This window comes from Macrobrachium nipponense, chromosome 12, assembly GCF_015104395.2.
Source record: "Macrobrachium nipponense isolate FS-2020 chromosome 12, ASM1510439v2, whole genome shotgun sequence".
In the NCBI taxonomy this organism is placed as follows: domain Eukaryota; kingdom Metazoa; phylum Arthropoda; class Malacostraca; order Decapoda; family Palaemonidae; genus Macrobrachium; species Macrobrachium nipponense.
This window is the reverse complement of record NC_087205.1, coordinates 102,758,399-102,775,652: the sequence shown is the minus strand read 5'-3', so window position 1 is coordinate 102,775,652 and position 17,254 is coordinate 102,758,399. Positions and strand designations below refer to the sequence as shown.

The following is a 17,254-nucleotide window of genomic DNA, read 5'->3' as shown; positions in this document are numbered from 1 at the left end:
CGACCAGATGCCCCCTCCACTACACTGGGAACACTCATATCACTGTCCACTGTACAATCACTAGCCTTACCTTGCATAGCAGCCATTTTGTTTTCCATGATTTTAAAAGCTGCTTTTAGATCCGCAAGTTCTTTTGCCGAATCTGCAGGATCTGCAATAGGTGAAGAGAAGAGACTGAAAAGGAAGGAGAAGTGGCAATTCTTACAAGAGGGGAAGTTCCCAAACTAGGAACTAGCTCATTAGATCTAGAACCACTCATACTTCTAGAGGAAGCTTTCCTCACTCTCTCTCTCTCTAACTTCTTCAAATAAGTAGTTAGATTCTTCCACTCTCTCTCACTCAAATTCTCACATTCCTTACAAGTATTAGTAAAAGAACATTCATACTCTCTGCAACCTTTACATACGGTGTGAGGATCTACCGAAGCTTTCGGCAACCTCACCTTACAGCCTACATTCACACAATATCTCATCACCATTCCGGCGTCAGATATTCTAAGAAAATTACAAAGCAAGTCCACAAAAACAGTCCACAAAAGCGTATGCCAATCCAACAATCCAGATACGTCACCAAAAGTCGGTCAAGAAGATCAATTGTCGATGAAAAAAGAAAATCCAGTCAAGAGGAACCAAAAACAATGTTGATGGTCCGGGCGACAGAGGAAATCTGATTAGAAAACGGGAATGGTTCCTAGTCCTGCCACCCAGGGCAGGGCAGTAGATCACCTGACCTACCTCTAGCGTTCCGCGAAATTTGAATTTCTGTCGGGGACGACGGAGTCTATAGGTAAGTATATATCTGGCAGGGAAGTTGAATGTATAAAAATATTTGTTTACGTCCGCGCGTTACGAATTCATGCATTATTTTGTGATAATATTTTCTCTGTGTTGCTTTTATCGTTTTACAATGTGTTATATACCAAAATGATCGCAATTTAGTGCACATTACAACGAAAAAAAAATTGACTCGTTACCTTTAACCGTTTGCGCATAGCGCGATTTGAATACAATTATATATCACATTATTTATATATGATAATTTTTTTTCATTTTTGATGGTTGCATACTAAACTTCAGGCAATGACAAAAAAAGGAGCCAAAAATGAACTCTTGATCTTGAAAACTAAGCACGCTGTGATTTAAAAAATTTTTTTTTTTTTCCGCTTCCTCGCTCACTCCGAGACCGCCTCGGCACACGGAAGACGATTTTTAATATACCCCTTCGGCGTTTAAGGGTTAATGAGTTTTTGGATAACAACATATTTTTCACTCCAGAATTCTGAAGACTCCAAAGACCCGTTATTCTACTCTCCTGGAGTAGTAAGAACTATTCTCGCCTAAAAAGGTACTCAGGCTCCTGTCAAGTTAGGGTAGTGGCACCAGTTTCCCGTCCAGCACCAATTTCTCGTTCATTTCAGCATTAAAAAACAAATAGGGAACACTCAAATGAATGTACACAGCTTAAAAATGTATAGGAAGAACTTCAGCCATTTTACCATTAGTCCCTAAAAGGACTTTATCATATATCCAGTAGTTTTAGGGCAATGTACAAGCAGTCCCCGGGTTACGACGGGAATTCCGTTCTTGAGACGCGTTGTATCCCGAAAATTGTCGTAAGCCGGAACATCGTAAAAAATCCTAAGAAAACCTCACTTTTAATGCTTTGGGTGCATTGAAAACTATGTAAACTGCATTCTTATTGCATTTTTCATTAAAAAAACCTTCAAATATTGATTACTTTGCATTTTTGGTGTCATATTTCATCTGCCAGATGAGAGTTGTAGGCGTTGTAACCCTGGAAATAATGTCTGATTAATATAATCGAGAAGCGCCTTAACCTCGGAACGTCGTAACCCGAACCTGTCGTAACCCAGGAACTGCCTGTAATCTTAAAAAAAATATATATATATTTTTAACGCTCATTTCTTATGGTGATCATTATTTTTTTGTTTATTTCTCGTCACTATACCTCGGTTACTACGTAATCTTTTTCTTTCAGATTGTTGGATTTGAAAGGTGTGATGATGATGAAAAAAAAAAGAACTACAGAAATTGAGGAATGAAATATCGGAAAAAAATTGAGAGGTAGACGGATATTTGGTTCCAAAATCTACCATGGACCCATTTCCGTACAGTTTTGGCAACCCCTTCCAAACACGTTAAAACTTAGTTGCGCGTGTACGGGGGACTCTGGCACATGCATCAGTGTGCATAAGAACTCTATATCTTTATTGGTGTAGCCACAACTGATGCCCAAAAGTGACAATTTGGGAACCTAAAGCCATCCACGGACGGGAATAGGTTACCCGTCCACTGGCATGTCCGGATAATCAATTCACCGTACACTGAAATGTCAAGGTAATTTATTACCCGTACACTAGAATGTACAGATAACCATAACCCGTCCAATCAGCCAGTCCGGATAACCTATAACTTGCTAAATCCTTGGACGGGAATGTTAACCGTCCACAAATACTGAAGGTGAACATATTCCCGTCCATCAATTAAACCTTTTTCCTTTTGGGGAGAAAAATAATAATAGCCAATACAATTTTCTTTTGATACGGTATTTCAGAATTACTAAATAAATTAATATATAATGGCACCAAAGAAAAAGACTGGGTCTAAAGCCCCAGAAAAAGACCGAGAACAGTTCTTAGCCCAAGCTATTGAAGAAATAAAAAGGTTAGTGTTTTGCTAGTATACTGTTTCATTATATATACAGTGTATATATATATATATATATATATATATATATATATATATATATATATATATATATATATATATATATATATATATATATATCATCATATAAATATAGTATATATATGCTGGTATTAGGCCTAGCCTAGCCTAACATTAATCCCCTAGGCAAAACAATCCTACATAGGAACAAGGACCAAATAGGAAAAAGGCCCCTTTGAGAGATCATACTTCTGCTATTTCTTCCGAACAAGGGATAGCTCTCTTGGAAGCTGACTGAGAAGAAAAGTTACAGCAAGAGGAGAGAAAGCAGAGCAAAGAAACAAGGCAAAAGAAGAAGGTACCTCAGTCCCAGGCCAAAAAAACAAAAAAAAGGGATGAGGTAACCTCTCCTCAAATAGAAAGGGTCCAAGGATCCGCCCCTTTTTTGGGCCCAGACTTCTGGCAAACTCTAAGAGTCTGGCGCCCACCCGTGTTTGAAGGACTTGCAAGTTATTTGGGGCTTTAACAGGACTTGGCAAAGATCTTACCCCTTCTTGAAGGTCTACGACCTCTAAACGTAGAGGTTCTTGATGAAGACGCCCTCGAAAGGGTTCTCGAACACTTGCCTTTTTCCTTCTTAGCCTTGGTAGGGAAGGAAGGGCGAGGTTTTCTTGCCGACTGTGCCAAAAGGTCCTGGGTGGCTTTAGCCGAAAGTGATCTCGAAATGTCCTGCACTATGTTTAGGGAACAACTGAGCAGCCAGAGATGCAAACAGCAAAAAGAACCTCTGGGCATGGGGAGCAGACTTCGTAAGAAGGAACAATAAACAGACCTCTTCTTCACGATCTCGGCCCCATACAGGGAGGAGATTTCACTCGCTCCGTCTCTTACCGACTTGTCCATACAAGACAAAACACACATGAGATCTTCTGGCGAAAATGACTCTGGCACTTCAATTTTCTTGGCTAGGACCCCAACGACCAATCAAGGAAGTTAAATACTTCTAGCACTCTAAACATGCTTTTAGCATGTGATCCAATTCATTCATTGCCCAAGTCATCTTAGCAGAGTTAAGGGCAGTTCTCCTTGTCGAATCTACCAGCGCCGAAAAATCCGAATCAGCCGAAGACGGTAGAGCCCAATCCTAAGGGACTCCTCCTTTTGTTTGTACCAGAAACCAGCGCGTCCTGATAACTTCGAAGGAGGAAAAGCGAACATCGTTTTCCCCGCTTCTTCTTTGGAAGCCATCCAGGAACCAAAACTCCTCAGTGCCTTCTTCATTGAAAGAGTTGGCTTCATCCTCACACAAGAAGAACTCTTCGCTGTCTTCGCCGTTGAAAAAAGTGAGTGAGGAGGAGGAGGAGCCGTAGGAGTAAGGGAATCCAAAAACTTGCAAAAGTAGCTCTGTAAAGCTTCTTGTAAGAAGACACAGCAGCAGAAGTGTTCGGTTCCTCATCCGAACCTTCTAGGACGTCTTGTCGAGGCGATGCGCGGGAAGATCCTTAGGTGACGAAGGGATCCTAGTAGGAGTTGAGCGAGAGGTTGGAGAACGCCCTCTCTTAGAAGAGTTTCATCCACTGGAGAACGATGAGAAGATCTGGGTTGTCTACGATGAGACTCCCTCTTCGAGGTAGGACGGAATCTCAGCCGAAGGAGAGGTAGGGCTCCTACTCCGAGAATCCTCGGAAACATCCACAGGGCGCTTACGAGGAGGCGAGCGCCTACTAGACTCTTTTGCGCCTATCCTGAGGCAAGCGGCTGCCAGGAGAAGAGCGCCTATCGGGAGCAGAGCGCCTGCGCGGCTCTCCATACCTGTCCAGTTGAGTACGATCAACGGAAGTTCGACTGGAAGGCGAAATGCGTCTACTAGGAGAAGGCTGCTTGCGAGACTCTTGACGTCTAACAAGAGGGTAACATTCAGGAGAAGGGCGCTTCAAAGCTAACGAAGGGCGCTTCAAAGCTAAAGAGACAAAACGGTCAGGAGTAGTGCGCCTAGAAGCGGAGAGCGCCTACACGGAGAAGGGCGCTTGAAAGACTCATGTTGTCTGCCCCGAGGAGAATAATCAGGAGTATGACGCCTTAAAAGAGACGAGCGACTACTAGGAGATCGATGTGCAGTAGGCTCTTGGCGCCTACCTTGCGGGAGCGGCTAACAGCAGGCCGTCTATCATTGCACACGACTCCTACCAGACTCTTGACGCCTGTCAGGAGAGAAGTCACGATCCGACACTCGAGGAGAGTGACATCTGGAAGAAGAACGCCTACTTGTATAAGGGCGCCTTCTAGGATCTTGAGGCTGCTGGAGGCGAAGAAATAGCGTGATGAGCAGGTGCAGTGCGCTTACCGGAAGCGGGAATCCAATCTGGAGAAAAAACTTCTTTCTCCATAAGAGCGTCCTACCAATGTTTGGCGCCTTTTTTTTTGAAGACGAAAGAGAGCCAGGAGAGCGAGGGCGCTCACGTGAGCCCCCTACCTTCATACGAAACCTCCCATATGAAGGAGAACGCCTAAAAAGAGGAGAACGATCCTCTGAAAAGCAGCGCCTAGATCTCTTGATCGGAAGAGAAACGTCCTTCTTCCTACGTGATCTAACTGCTAGAGTCTGCTAGCGCCGTGATCTGAGCTTGAAGTCCCGCGAGTATCTTGTTGTTTCTTCCTCGAAGCAGGCGCCGAGCGAGGAGCGCGAGAAGAAGAACGATCACAGGATTTCTTGTTGTTTCTTCGCCTCCACCGACGATTCTTCCGGGAAAACCTCCGGACTAGAAGCCAAAGGACTGCAGGGAGCCTTCCAAGCCCTCTTCAACGGGCGCGACGCATCCGGGGAGTTCCAACCTCTCTTCGGAGAGGGAGAAGACGAAGAGGAGAAGTATTGGCGTAGGAGCTCCTTCTTGTAGCGATCCGAGACAGCCTGGGTAGCGTACTTCAGGATCTGCCGAGGGGACGCCTGACCGGTGGGGGTTCTCCTAGCCCTCTTGCGGCTTTCGACTTTCCTACTCCACGGAACTGGGAGTCTGGAAGAGGGGTCTAGGCCTATAGAGGCACTAAGGAGCCGGTCAGACGCACCCTCCACAACACTGGGGACACTGCACTGATCACTAACACTCTCCTTACCTTCCAACTGACGAATCTTCTGATCCATAGAAAGAATCGTGGCTCTCAGAGCTGCCGCCTCCGAAGGCGAATCTTCGGCTTCGGTGCGGGGAGCAGGGGCTGCAACTTGGGAAGAAGGTTCTAATTCTACGTTAGTATTAGGATCCACATCCAACTCACTCATTCTAGATCTACTAGAACTTCTAGAGGAAGCCTTACGCACTCTATCACGTTCCAACTTCCTAACATAAGAAGAGAGAGCCTTATATTCTTCTTCATTCAATCCCTTACATTCACTACAAGGGTTAGCAAAAGAACATTCATTCCCCCTGCATTTCATGCAAACCGTGTGAGGGTCTACCGAAGCTTTCGGCAACCTCACCTTACATCCTTCATTCACGCAAACCCTAAACAAAACCGAAGTTTTAACTACTGAATCTAGGTCAGACATCGTTAAAGAAAATCAAAATCAAAATCAAACCGGTCCACAATCAGCGTATGCCAAGCCAAACAAAGCGAATACGTCACCAAAAGAAGTCCAAATTAACTCAGGCAAGTGAGAATCGAAAAACTATCGAGGAACCGACAACAGTTGTTATCGTTCCCGCGACAGAGAAAAATCTTACAAGCAACGGGAGTGGTTCGTACATCCGCCACCCAGCGGCGGGTAAGGCAGACCACCTGACCTACCTGTCGCGTGTGCCGCGAGATTTGAAATTCTGTCAGGAATGTCGGAGACTATAGCTAAGTATATATCTGTCAGGGAAGTTCATGTACAAAATTTGGAAGTTACAGACAAAAATGTGGATATTGGTCAAATAGTGATGACGAAAATACAAAAAGGCTTTTCACAAAAAGGACGAGCAAGTACTTCATATATGTATGTCCTTTTTGGGTCAGGTGAGTAAAGTAGTAAACAGTTATCCTTGCCTAGGGGTTGCTGGGTAGGCTAGGTTAGAAAACTAGGCTATGCTATGTTTGGCTTCTTTTGATATTATCTTAGTATTATGTTATCAAAAATACTCTCTAAATCAATTAATTCAGCCTATCAAAGAACTATGTGCTCCTAATCCCTACCAATGATTTTATGCTTAAAATATGATAAACATTTTTCTCTTCCCAGGTCACTGATTTAGAAGATGATGGGGCTGATGTAGACTTCTTCAAAGAAGTGAAAGAAAATTTTTTCGTGAAACAAGAAGCAAACAAGGATGTGGCATTTGTGTCAAAAAATGAAATGACAACATTATCAGAGATGTGTTTCAATTGGACCAAGGAAGGAAGGTTATCTGGAGTGAAGTTAAAGAAAGGAGTGCTGAGTGTATGTTAGGAGAAGTTAGGCTTGGCTTAGGCTGGTGTATCCCAGGCCATAATTAGTAAACATTTTTTTCTTTGGTTTAGCATACATACAATCTATGCTTCAAGGTTGTATTTAGTAAAGAAATATTGTGTTTTTGTTTTTTGTAGTATTTGTAGAAATAAGATTTCCATTGAAATTACTATAATTTTATTTATAAGAATCACAAAAATATAATATTGCATTTTTGTTTTTTGTAGTATTTGTAGAAATAAGATTTCCATTGAAATCACTATAATTTTGTTTATAAGAATCACAAAAATATAATATTGGATTTTTGTTTTTTGTAGTATTTGTAGAAATAAGATTTCCATTGAAATTACTGTTACAGTGTTCCCCCCGTATTCGCGGGGGATGTGTACCAGACACCCCCGCGAATAGTTAAAACCAACACTAAAAATGCTTATAACTGCCTATCTTGAAAGTTCAGATGCCAAATGTATACCTTTAATAGCATCCTACTTCAAATATACCTAAAATTACTAACCTATTACTGCATTATTACTGCATTAATCTTTGAGGTTATATATTAATATCATTTTAAAGTCATCTTAAACATTTTACCATTAAAAATATATACCTACAGCAAATAACAGAGAGAGAGAGAGAGAGAGAGAGAGAGAGAGAGAGAGAGAGAGAGAGAGAGAGAGAGAGAGAGAGAGAGAGAGAGAATAACTCCTAGACTCCGTTTCCTCCCCTCCACCAATTCGTATATCAAAACTCATTTACTCCCCGCCCACGTTCCTCTAAGTGGATAAAAAGACTGGGAATCGCTATTTTTAATTAATCTTATTAATATTTGAAAATTAGTTATAAGGTAAATCATTTATTTACACTACAAAACAAATAAACATACGTGAGAGAGAGAGAGAGAGAGAGAGAGAGAGAGAGAGAGAGAGAGAGTAGAGAGAGAGAGAGCCCGGGAGAGAGAGAGAGAGAGAGAGAGAGAATGTTATTGTTACTGTTTAATCTCATTAAACGTAATATTATTTGTAAACTAGTACTGTATATTATTATTTTACCATAAAATGTAGTAATGTCCTTAAAAGAATATACTTATACATACACTTCCAGCCCAAACAGAGGGCGAGAGTTACCACTAGCGCATGCTAGTATCTCGTGTGGAGAGAGAGAGAGAGAGAGAGAGAGAGAGAGAGAGAGAGAGAGAGAGAGAGAGAGAGAGAGAGAGAGAGAGAGGGTTGTCCTTATTTAAAAGAGTGAAATGGATAGATTATTGTACTTCTTTAAAATACTATCACATGTGAATTTTGAGATTAGTTATAATATTATTATTATTATTATATTATTATTATTATTATTATTATGCGAAAATATTAATAAACATACACATGTACCATAGAAATTATCTCATATCAGCAAAAGAGAAAAAGAGAGAGAATTTCAATGATCCGTAGATGGCAACACTGGATTTGACAGTTGGAACCCAGCCAACCAAGCTGGCTACGTAACAAGACACGGGGTTAAATGCATTTTCTTTTATTCTTACATAATTCTTTTATAAACTAAAATCTTGCTAATTCACTTTAGTATTTTCTTTAATGAATTTATATTATTGCTGTTTACATTAATATTGATATTTGAAAAATTAGTAAATCATCATCCAAAAAACATACATCGCTTTAAGAGAGAGAGAGAGAGAGAGAGAGAGAGAGAGAGAGAGAGAGAGAGAGAGAGAGAGAGAGAGAGAGAGAGAGAGAGAGAGAGATTATCGTAGTACGTATTTGTAAAATACTTTCACATATGATTTTTGTAATTACAGTTATTATTATTATTATTATTATTTGAAAATATTAATCAAACATATTGCATATATGTACCATAAAATCGCTCATCTCAGTAAGAGAGAGAGAGAGAGAGAGAGAGAGAGAGAGAGAGAGAGAGAGAGAGAGAGAGAGAGAGAGAGAGAGAGAGAGAGAGAGAGAGAGGGTGGATTTAAGGGAAATTATTTTCATGAGCACTTGATGACAGCAAAACAAATCAGCTCCTTCCCCCTCCGGTCACTAACTTGAGTACGTATATCTGAGTTTTAGTACCTGGAGTTAGAGAAAGAATCTGACTGGGATTTCCTTCATTCTTCCATAATTTTTTTAATTTATAAGCTAAAATCTTACTAATTCACTATGGTATTTCTTTAATGAATGATATTATTGCTATATAAATTAATATTAATATTTTGAAAATAGTAAATCATTTATTTATCATACAAAAAAACTTACATCTTTGTAGTAGAGAGAGAGAGAGAGAGAGAATAAATTATTTTTATTTTGTGATATTTAAACTTATTAAACTTACTAATACAGTATTAATCAAAATTAATATTTGAAAATTAGTAAATCATTTTTGTATCATAAAAATGTATTTAGTCATGAAAATAAACATCAAAATACACTAATTAGTGATTATTTTAGTCGGAAAAATCCGCGAATGGGCGAGTCCGTCCGCGAATAATTTCAAGACAGATTCCAAAGAAAAATCCGCGAATGTGTGAGTCCGCGAATCCGGAGAACGCGAATACGGGGGGAACACTGTATTTTGTTTATAAGCATCACAAAAATATTCTGGCTGTAAGAGTGAATTTAATGGCAAAAACTTATTTTTTTCTGTGGTAATTGTATTTTTATATTCTTCAGGATGATGCATAATGTTGAGTTATTATGTTATTAGTAAATTAGATTCCATCTGTACAAATAAAAAGAGCATTTTTGTTTATTATAAATTTTTCCCCTTTTCTGAATACCATTTCATAATGAAAACAAAAATGATAATTAAACTTTTTCTATGAGTAAATGGAATAAAAGCACACACACAACCTCTGTAAATTTGAGCCATCTGCTGCCCTTACAAGACCCCAAAATAGGACCTGGACGGAAATAGGTTAGAGCGTCCGGGAATTAGGTTTTCGGGATTTTTGTTAATTTACCGAAAAATGCCCGGTTTAATAACATAGCTCAGAATCACTGAAATCAATTCTGGAGACAGTAAATGGAAGCTGAAGGCTTCCTCTTTCCATATAGTACATCATTATAATTTAGATATATTTCATTTGAAACCAGAAAAAAGTTCAAGGCAAAATCTAAGAAATTGTAGAACTTTTTATCCTTAGCTATCTGGAAACTATGTGTTTGTAACGAAGCAAATAGAACTTCATTTAAAAAAAACTGACTCTCTAAAATAATGTGAAACCATCCTATCATGCAGTGAAGTCAGAAACACAACGAACGACTTTTTATGGTAACTCCAGGCAATTTGAAGCCTGTATGTAAAGGCAGCCAGGAGGGTAATCATCTTCTGAAACAGAGCTGGAGACACAACTGGGCTATTGTAAGGTAATATGTACAGTCAAACCTTGGATTTCGTATGACCTGGTTTTCATATGATCTGGTTTTTGTCAACTTTTTCCAACTAAATTTTGACTCTCCTCCTTCCAGGGCCCACCTGATGACTAGGCCAGTACAGAGTGCCCAAACAAAGCATCCCACGTTCTGTCATGACTCATTCTGCTCGTTGTTGTTTTTGGTGCTTTGCGCTTTTTTATTTATTTATTTTTTTTTTACTCAAGTGCAACTGCTTAATATAGTCATTATGGGGCCAAAGAAAGTTCATACCAGCCCTTCTATAAAGAAGGCGAGAAACACAACAGAATTCAAGAAAGAACTCGTAGCAAAAGTGTTGGAAGTCATCATTTGTCTAAAGGCAAGGATGTTGCATGCTGATCTCAGTAAGAAAATGCCTATAACAAGTGCTGCTGTTAGTGAATTTAAGGCCAGCAAAGGCTCATTTGAAAAAATAAAAAAGTGAACGGGCATACATAATGTGCCTACCTCAGAGAATAAGGACATGTTTGCAAAGTGGAATGATTTAAAAAATTTTGTGGAGAATTTAATTTTCCCTGGATAAATCTGGTTATGAGTTTCGTTATGTTTTGACTGCCCATATGAGAAGGGCTTTCACTGCTTGGTAGAGGGTGAACAAATGTGTCCCCCATGCTTCTTGACATAAGATCACATCATGGTATTGTCAAAATGGACAGTCACAGTCTTGTTGAACTAGACAAACTAGATGAAAGACGACTCTCTTCCATTGAGATGCCTTTCCAGCGGCGCTCTGCTGTAACCTGGGAAGCAACTACAGGTCCAACTGAGGGGGCCGACTACCAGTGAGCAGACCCCACTGACTTTCCTTGGGCCACCTGACAAAATCTAATTCTGCCAAAAAGGCTGCCAGAAAGAGAATACTTCACCAATTGTATGCAAACACAACCAACTGAGAGGTAAAAGAATCCCAAAAATCACTATGGCTAACAACTGTTGTACAGCCATCAGCTGGCGGAAACAAATTGAAGCTCATTGCTGAGCTGGTTCCTCTCTTACCGCGAAAGTAGGCCGAGTTAGGTGCCTAGCCAAAACAAAAGTAGCGCTACCGCAAATGTCAAAATTCTAGATGCCAATGAGTGAAACTAAGAGCTATGTAATTACTTGGTAAGTTGCTTATATATATAAAAAGTACTTTATTGCAATTTGTAACAACAACTTTGTTATACTGTAGAAGTGTTTGATAATCTAACAGCACATGTACCTAAAATAACTGAGGCACTTCTATTTCTCAATACCTGCCACACTGTCTTAACAATTCTTACCTTGACTGTTTAGTTGTCATCTTTCTTCTGTCCCTCAAATTTAGTAAGTTCTTTGCCCTGTCCTTCCAGCTGGAAAAAAATAATATTTTTTAAACTATTAAGATTTCCACAATAGCAATGACTTTTTAGTAGAAACCAATCACTTTACAACTTCCTTCTGGTATGCCAGCTCCCTTTCCAAACATGCTCAAAAAAGAAGAAGGGTAAAGTTACCTTGTAAAATGAAAATGAAATTTTTTAAAAGTTATATCAATTTTGGCACTAAAAGTCTTTATGAATGCCTATGCAGCTATTTCAGAAGGAGAAGACTTGCTGCTGGCTGAACTTTGAGCTGCAAACTACTGAATGACTGGGTCTGGAGTCCGGGGGCTCTACGGACTACAAGGGGCCATTAAATCTACAATAAACAAAAGCACTTTTTATCTGCAGAGTAGAACTGAATAGTACTTTGCTAAGTGTCAATGGCTAGGACTGGGAGGAAGAGCTTTTGAAAACAAGATGTAAAAATTTTCATAAATAATGACTCCTAACTTCTGAGATGGATGCTGCAACTTTGAAGTGTTAAAAGTTTTCCAGATGACTTGACATAAGAATAAAGTATAGTATTTCAGCCACCCTTCACATTCTGCACATGAAGAATCTTGAGCACTTTTTCTCAACAGGAAACACACACTGAATGTAGATCTACTGCCACTGGTGACATGAACCTATTACAAGCCTTCTACTGTCCTGAACAACGATGGAATTGGGGCTTCCCTTCCATAGTAGCCCTCACAAGAACAAAGTGGGTAAAGACATGGTACACATGAGAACAATGAACACAGCACACTCACACCAATACCACTCAAACCTCTCCAGAATTATACACCATGTTAATTGCAGTACACTCTCACCAACACCACTAAAAACTCTCTGGAATTATACACCAGGCTACGTGCAGTATCACCACTACTAACTGAAAAAAAAAGCTTAACAAAAATGATATTGTAATGATACAATAAAGTTTGTTCATATTTACCTGGCAGTACATATATAGCTGTATTTTCCAAAGTCCGACAGAATTTTAAAAACTTACGACACACGTAGTGGGAGTCAGGTGGTTAGTACCCATTCCCGCCGCTGGGAGGCGGGTATCAGGAACCATTCCCATTTTCTATTCATATTTTTTATTTCCACTGTCTCCTGAGGGGAGATGGGTGGGTACTTTGAATATATATATATCTGCCAGGTAAGTATGAACAAACTTTATTATATCATTACAATATCATTTTGTTCATGAAACTTACCTGTCAGATATATATATAGCTGAATCCCACCTTTGGTGGTGGGACGAGACAGAAGATTTTAGGAAACGTATACATGCAGATAATTGATATCTTGGTTCCTTACCTGTTAGCATAGCCGACTTCGTGATTACTGTCACTCAAGTCTGCTTCTGCTTTACTAGAGTTGCCAGCGAGGTAGAGACCTATATAGCTGGTGCACTCCAGATGATCTGTCAACGGGGGCGTGACCACGATGTGACTAGACCATTGACCATACAATGACGGCAACGAAGTAATAAACAACCACCTGGCCTAGTCTACCAAAGGTATTCCACTAGGCTAGACTAAAGGAAGGGAGATTCGCCCCAGGCGGTCGACCCCACAACAAAAAAACCCACAATATTAAACACTCACCTAACCATTAAAGGATAGGATAAGTGCTACCTCCTGCCCCCAAAACAGTGTTTGCAGCAACGTATGGTCCTAGCGAGTAGCAATGTTCGTATGTTGCTTTCACCTCCCGCAGGTAGTGTGAAGCGAACACCGAATTGCTTCGCCAAAATGTGGCACTCAAAATGTCACTGAGTGCCATATTTTTGTGAAAGGCTACCGAGGTGGCGATAGCCCTCACCTTGTAGGCGTTCACTTTTAGAAGCTTCATGTCACTATCACTGCATGTGGCATGGGCTTCTTTAATAGTGTTCCTCAAGAAGAACGCCAGTGCGTTCTTCGACATGGGAAGATCTGGTTTCTTCACAGAGCACCACAAGTTATCAGAAGGGCCTCTGCAGTCCTTAGTTCTTTCTAAATAGAATTTGAGAGCCCTGACAGGGCACAGGACTCTCTCTGGTTCACGTCCCACGATCTCTGTCAAACCCTTGATTTCAAATGTCTTCGGCCAAGGGTTGGAAGGGTTTTCGTTCTTTGCCAAGAACGTAGGGCTCAAAGAACAAACAACACTGTGATCCTTAAACCCAATATGTTTACTTATAACCTGGATCTCGCTAACTCTCTTCGCCGTCGCCAGAGCAGTTAGGAAAAGGGTCTTTCTCGTCAGGTTCCTAAGCGAAGCTGAGTGGAGCGGTTCAAACTGGCTTGACATAAGGAACTTAAGAACCAAGTCTAAGTTCCACGATGGTACTTTAGGCTGAGGAACCTTCGAAGTCTCAAAAGATTTGAGGAGATCATGAAGGTCTCTGTTATTTGCCAAGTCCAGTCCTCTATGCCTGAAGACTACGGAAAGCACGCTCCTGTAGCCCTTTATCGTAGGCATCACTAATTTCACTTCCTCCCTCAAGTAAAGAAGGAAGTCCGCTTTCTGGCTCACAGAGGTTGAGGTGGAGGAAATGCCCTTCTTCCTGCACCAACTTCTGAAAACAGCCCACTTAGATTGGTACACTGCAATAGAGGAAGGTCTCCTTGCAGTGGCGATCGCCTTTGCCACAGATCTTGAAAAACCCTTCGCTCTGGCCAACTTCTGGATAGTCTGAACGCAGTCAGACTCAGAGCGGGGAGGTTTTTGTGGTACCTCTCGAAGTGGGGCTGTTTGAGTAGATCTTTCCTTAGGGGCAAAGTCTTTGGAAAGTCTATCAAGAAGGACATTACCTCTGTGAACCAGTCGGTCGCCGGCCAGAATGGGGGCGATAAGGGTCATCCCCGCTCCCTCTGATGCCGCGAATTTCCTCTTACCTCCACCCCTAGATCTGAATGGGGGCGGGAAAGGCGTATAGGTCTAGTCCCGACCAGTCCAAAGAAGGGCGTCTACTGCCACTGCTCCTGGTCCAGAACCGCGTGAGCAGTACAGTGGAAGTCTCCTTGTTCTGGAAGTTTTGCGAATATGTCCACGAGGAGGGACATCCCCACAACTTCCACAGCCTCTGGCATACGTCCTGATGGAGGGTCCATTCCGTCGGCAGCAGTTGACCTTGCCGACTGAGAAGGTCTGCTCATACATTTTCCACTTCTGATACGAACCTTGTCAGGATAGTGACGTCGTGTGACCTCGCCCACAACAGGATTTCCTTCACAAGGATGAACAAAGACCAAGAGTGGGTTCCTCCCTGTTTCCTGAGGTATGCCAGGGCTGTGGTGTTGTCCGAGTTGATCTGCACCACTTTGTTGGAGACTTCTTCTTGAAAGAACTGGAGCGCAAGTGAATTACTGCAAGTTCCTTGAGAGGTTTATGTGCCAGGACACTTTGTTCCCCTCTCCAGGTGCCGCCTGACACTTCCTTCCCCCCTAGTGTTGCTTCCCACCCTGTGGAAGACGCGTCTGAGAACAACACTAGGTCGGGGTTCCGAAGCTTGAGCGAAAGTCCTTCTGCAAGCTTCCGCGGATCTGACCACCATCTTAGGTGTTCTTTCACCTCTTCTGTCAACAACAAGATCACTTCTAGGTCGTTCTCGCGCTTCCAGTTGTTCGACAGGAAGAACTGAAGTGGTCTTATGTGTAACCTCCCTAGGGAAACAAACTTCTCCAGTGAGGAAATGGTCCCCAGAAGACTCATCCATTCCCTCACCGAGCATGTTTCCTTCCCCAGAAAAGTTGACACTTTGTTTAGGCATTGTAGTTGTCGCCCCTGGGACGGAAAAGCCCGAAAAGCCACTGAGTCCATCTGAATCCCCAGATAGACTAAGGACTGAGAAGGAGTCAGATGTGACTTTTCGAGGTTCACCAGAAGCCCCAGGGACTTTGTTAACTACAAGGTCGTGTGAAGGTCCTCCAGACACCGGTCTTTCGATGAGGCTCCAATGAGCCAGTCGTCCAGGTAGAGAGAGATCCTGATCTTCGCAAGATGGAGCCACCTCGCAACGTTCTTCATAAGGATGGTGAACACCATCGGAGCCGTGCTTAGACCGAAGCAGAGTGCCCTGAATTGGAATACCTTCCCCTTCAGGACAAACTGCAGGTATTTCCTTGACTGGGTTCCGAAGATGGGGACGTGAAAATACGCATCCTGGAGGTCTAGTGACACTATCCAATCTCCCGGTCTTAAAGCTCCAAGCACTGACTGAGGCGTCTCTATCTTGAACCTCTGCTTGATGACGAAGAGGTTTAGGCTGCTGACATCTAGAACAAGTCGCCACCCTCCTGACTGTTTCGGCACCAGGAACAGTCGGTTGTAAAAACCCGGAGAATCCAGGTCAAAGACCTGTTCCACTGCTTGTTTTACGATCATCTGATCGAGCAGATCGTAAAGCACTTGTTGCTTCTCCCCTCAATAACCCTTTAATGACCAGAGATCCCGTTTGGGATCTTTAAAACAGCTACTTTCGGGTAGTCGTGGTGAACAAGTTTGAGCTTGTATGAAATTGACGCTTTGGCAACTCATAGCTACACTCCTCTGCTCTTTGACTCAACCAATCAGAAGCCGCCAGGCCCTCGCACAAAAGCTGGAGGGCCTTCGAAAGACACCGCAGTCGTGCGCAAGTTGGAAAACAGTGAAGACATGCCGCAGTAACCCCCCCCCCCCCAACTTCGTAATCAGGGTAAGTACACAGTGACTGTGGGATAGTGAAGCCTAGTGATATACTTACCTTTTGATGTTGGTTTGAAGGGCTGTAGTGTTACCGACGTGTCGTAGTGAAAAAAAAAAAAAAAAAAAAAAAGTATAGATCCCTTGCGGGATACTTCGGTCGTTCTTAGGCGGACCACGCTCATCCCATGAGGGATGTATCGGACCGTAACGGTCCACAACAGCCAGTAGAATACGACGTCAAGTAATTTTTTTAGTTTTTTGTGCTTGTTTTAGACATTTGTGAATAATTTTAACAATATTTCTAGATATATTAGTGATGATTTATAGATGTGCATATAAATTATTACCTTACAAGGGATTGAATGATAGGTTTTTGTTAGGAAAGTTACATTTTTCTTTCATTAACATGATTTTAAAAGTTTTTTTTATTTTTGCAGTTTCAAAGCAGTATGTTTTATGGGCAACGCAATGCTGCATTGGAGACTCAGGAACATGTACCATGGGTAGCCCCTGACGACGCTGAAGGAAGTGATGTCGACGTGAGCCCTTTGGACATTGACAGTGATGATGACGACCCTACCTACGTTCCTGACGAAGGCCTTACTCAGGACGATGCCTTTGACCCTCCTAACTCTAGAAGTTAATATGAGACCATTGTATTTAAAAGTCTTGTTGTTATAATGGTATTTAAATTTGTTGCCCTTTAAATGGTTTGTAAAC

General features: G+C 41.6%; 1 long non-coding RNA gene across 1 annotated transcript in view; it reads right to left on the bottom strand.

The window, feature by feature from the left end:
* The window catches only part of LOC135225067 (uncharacterized), a 48,359-nt gene that overhangs the window by 15,454 nt on the left and 15,651 nt on the right, over window positions 1–17,254 (bottom strand). The window contains exon 2 of the long non-coding RNA XR_010316912.1: window positions 11,792–11,860. This is a non-coding gene — a long non-coding RNA (uncharacterized LOC135225067). The remainder of the gene's footprint in view (window positions 1–11,791; window positions 11,861–17,254) is intronic.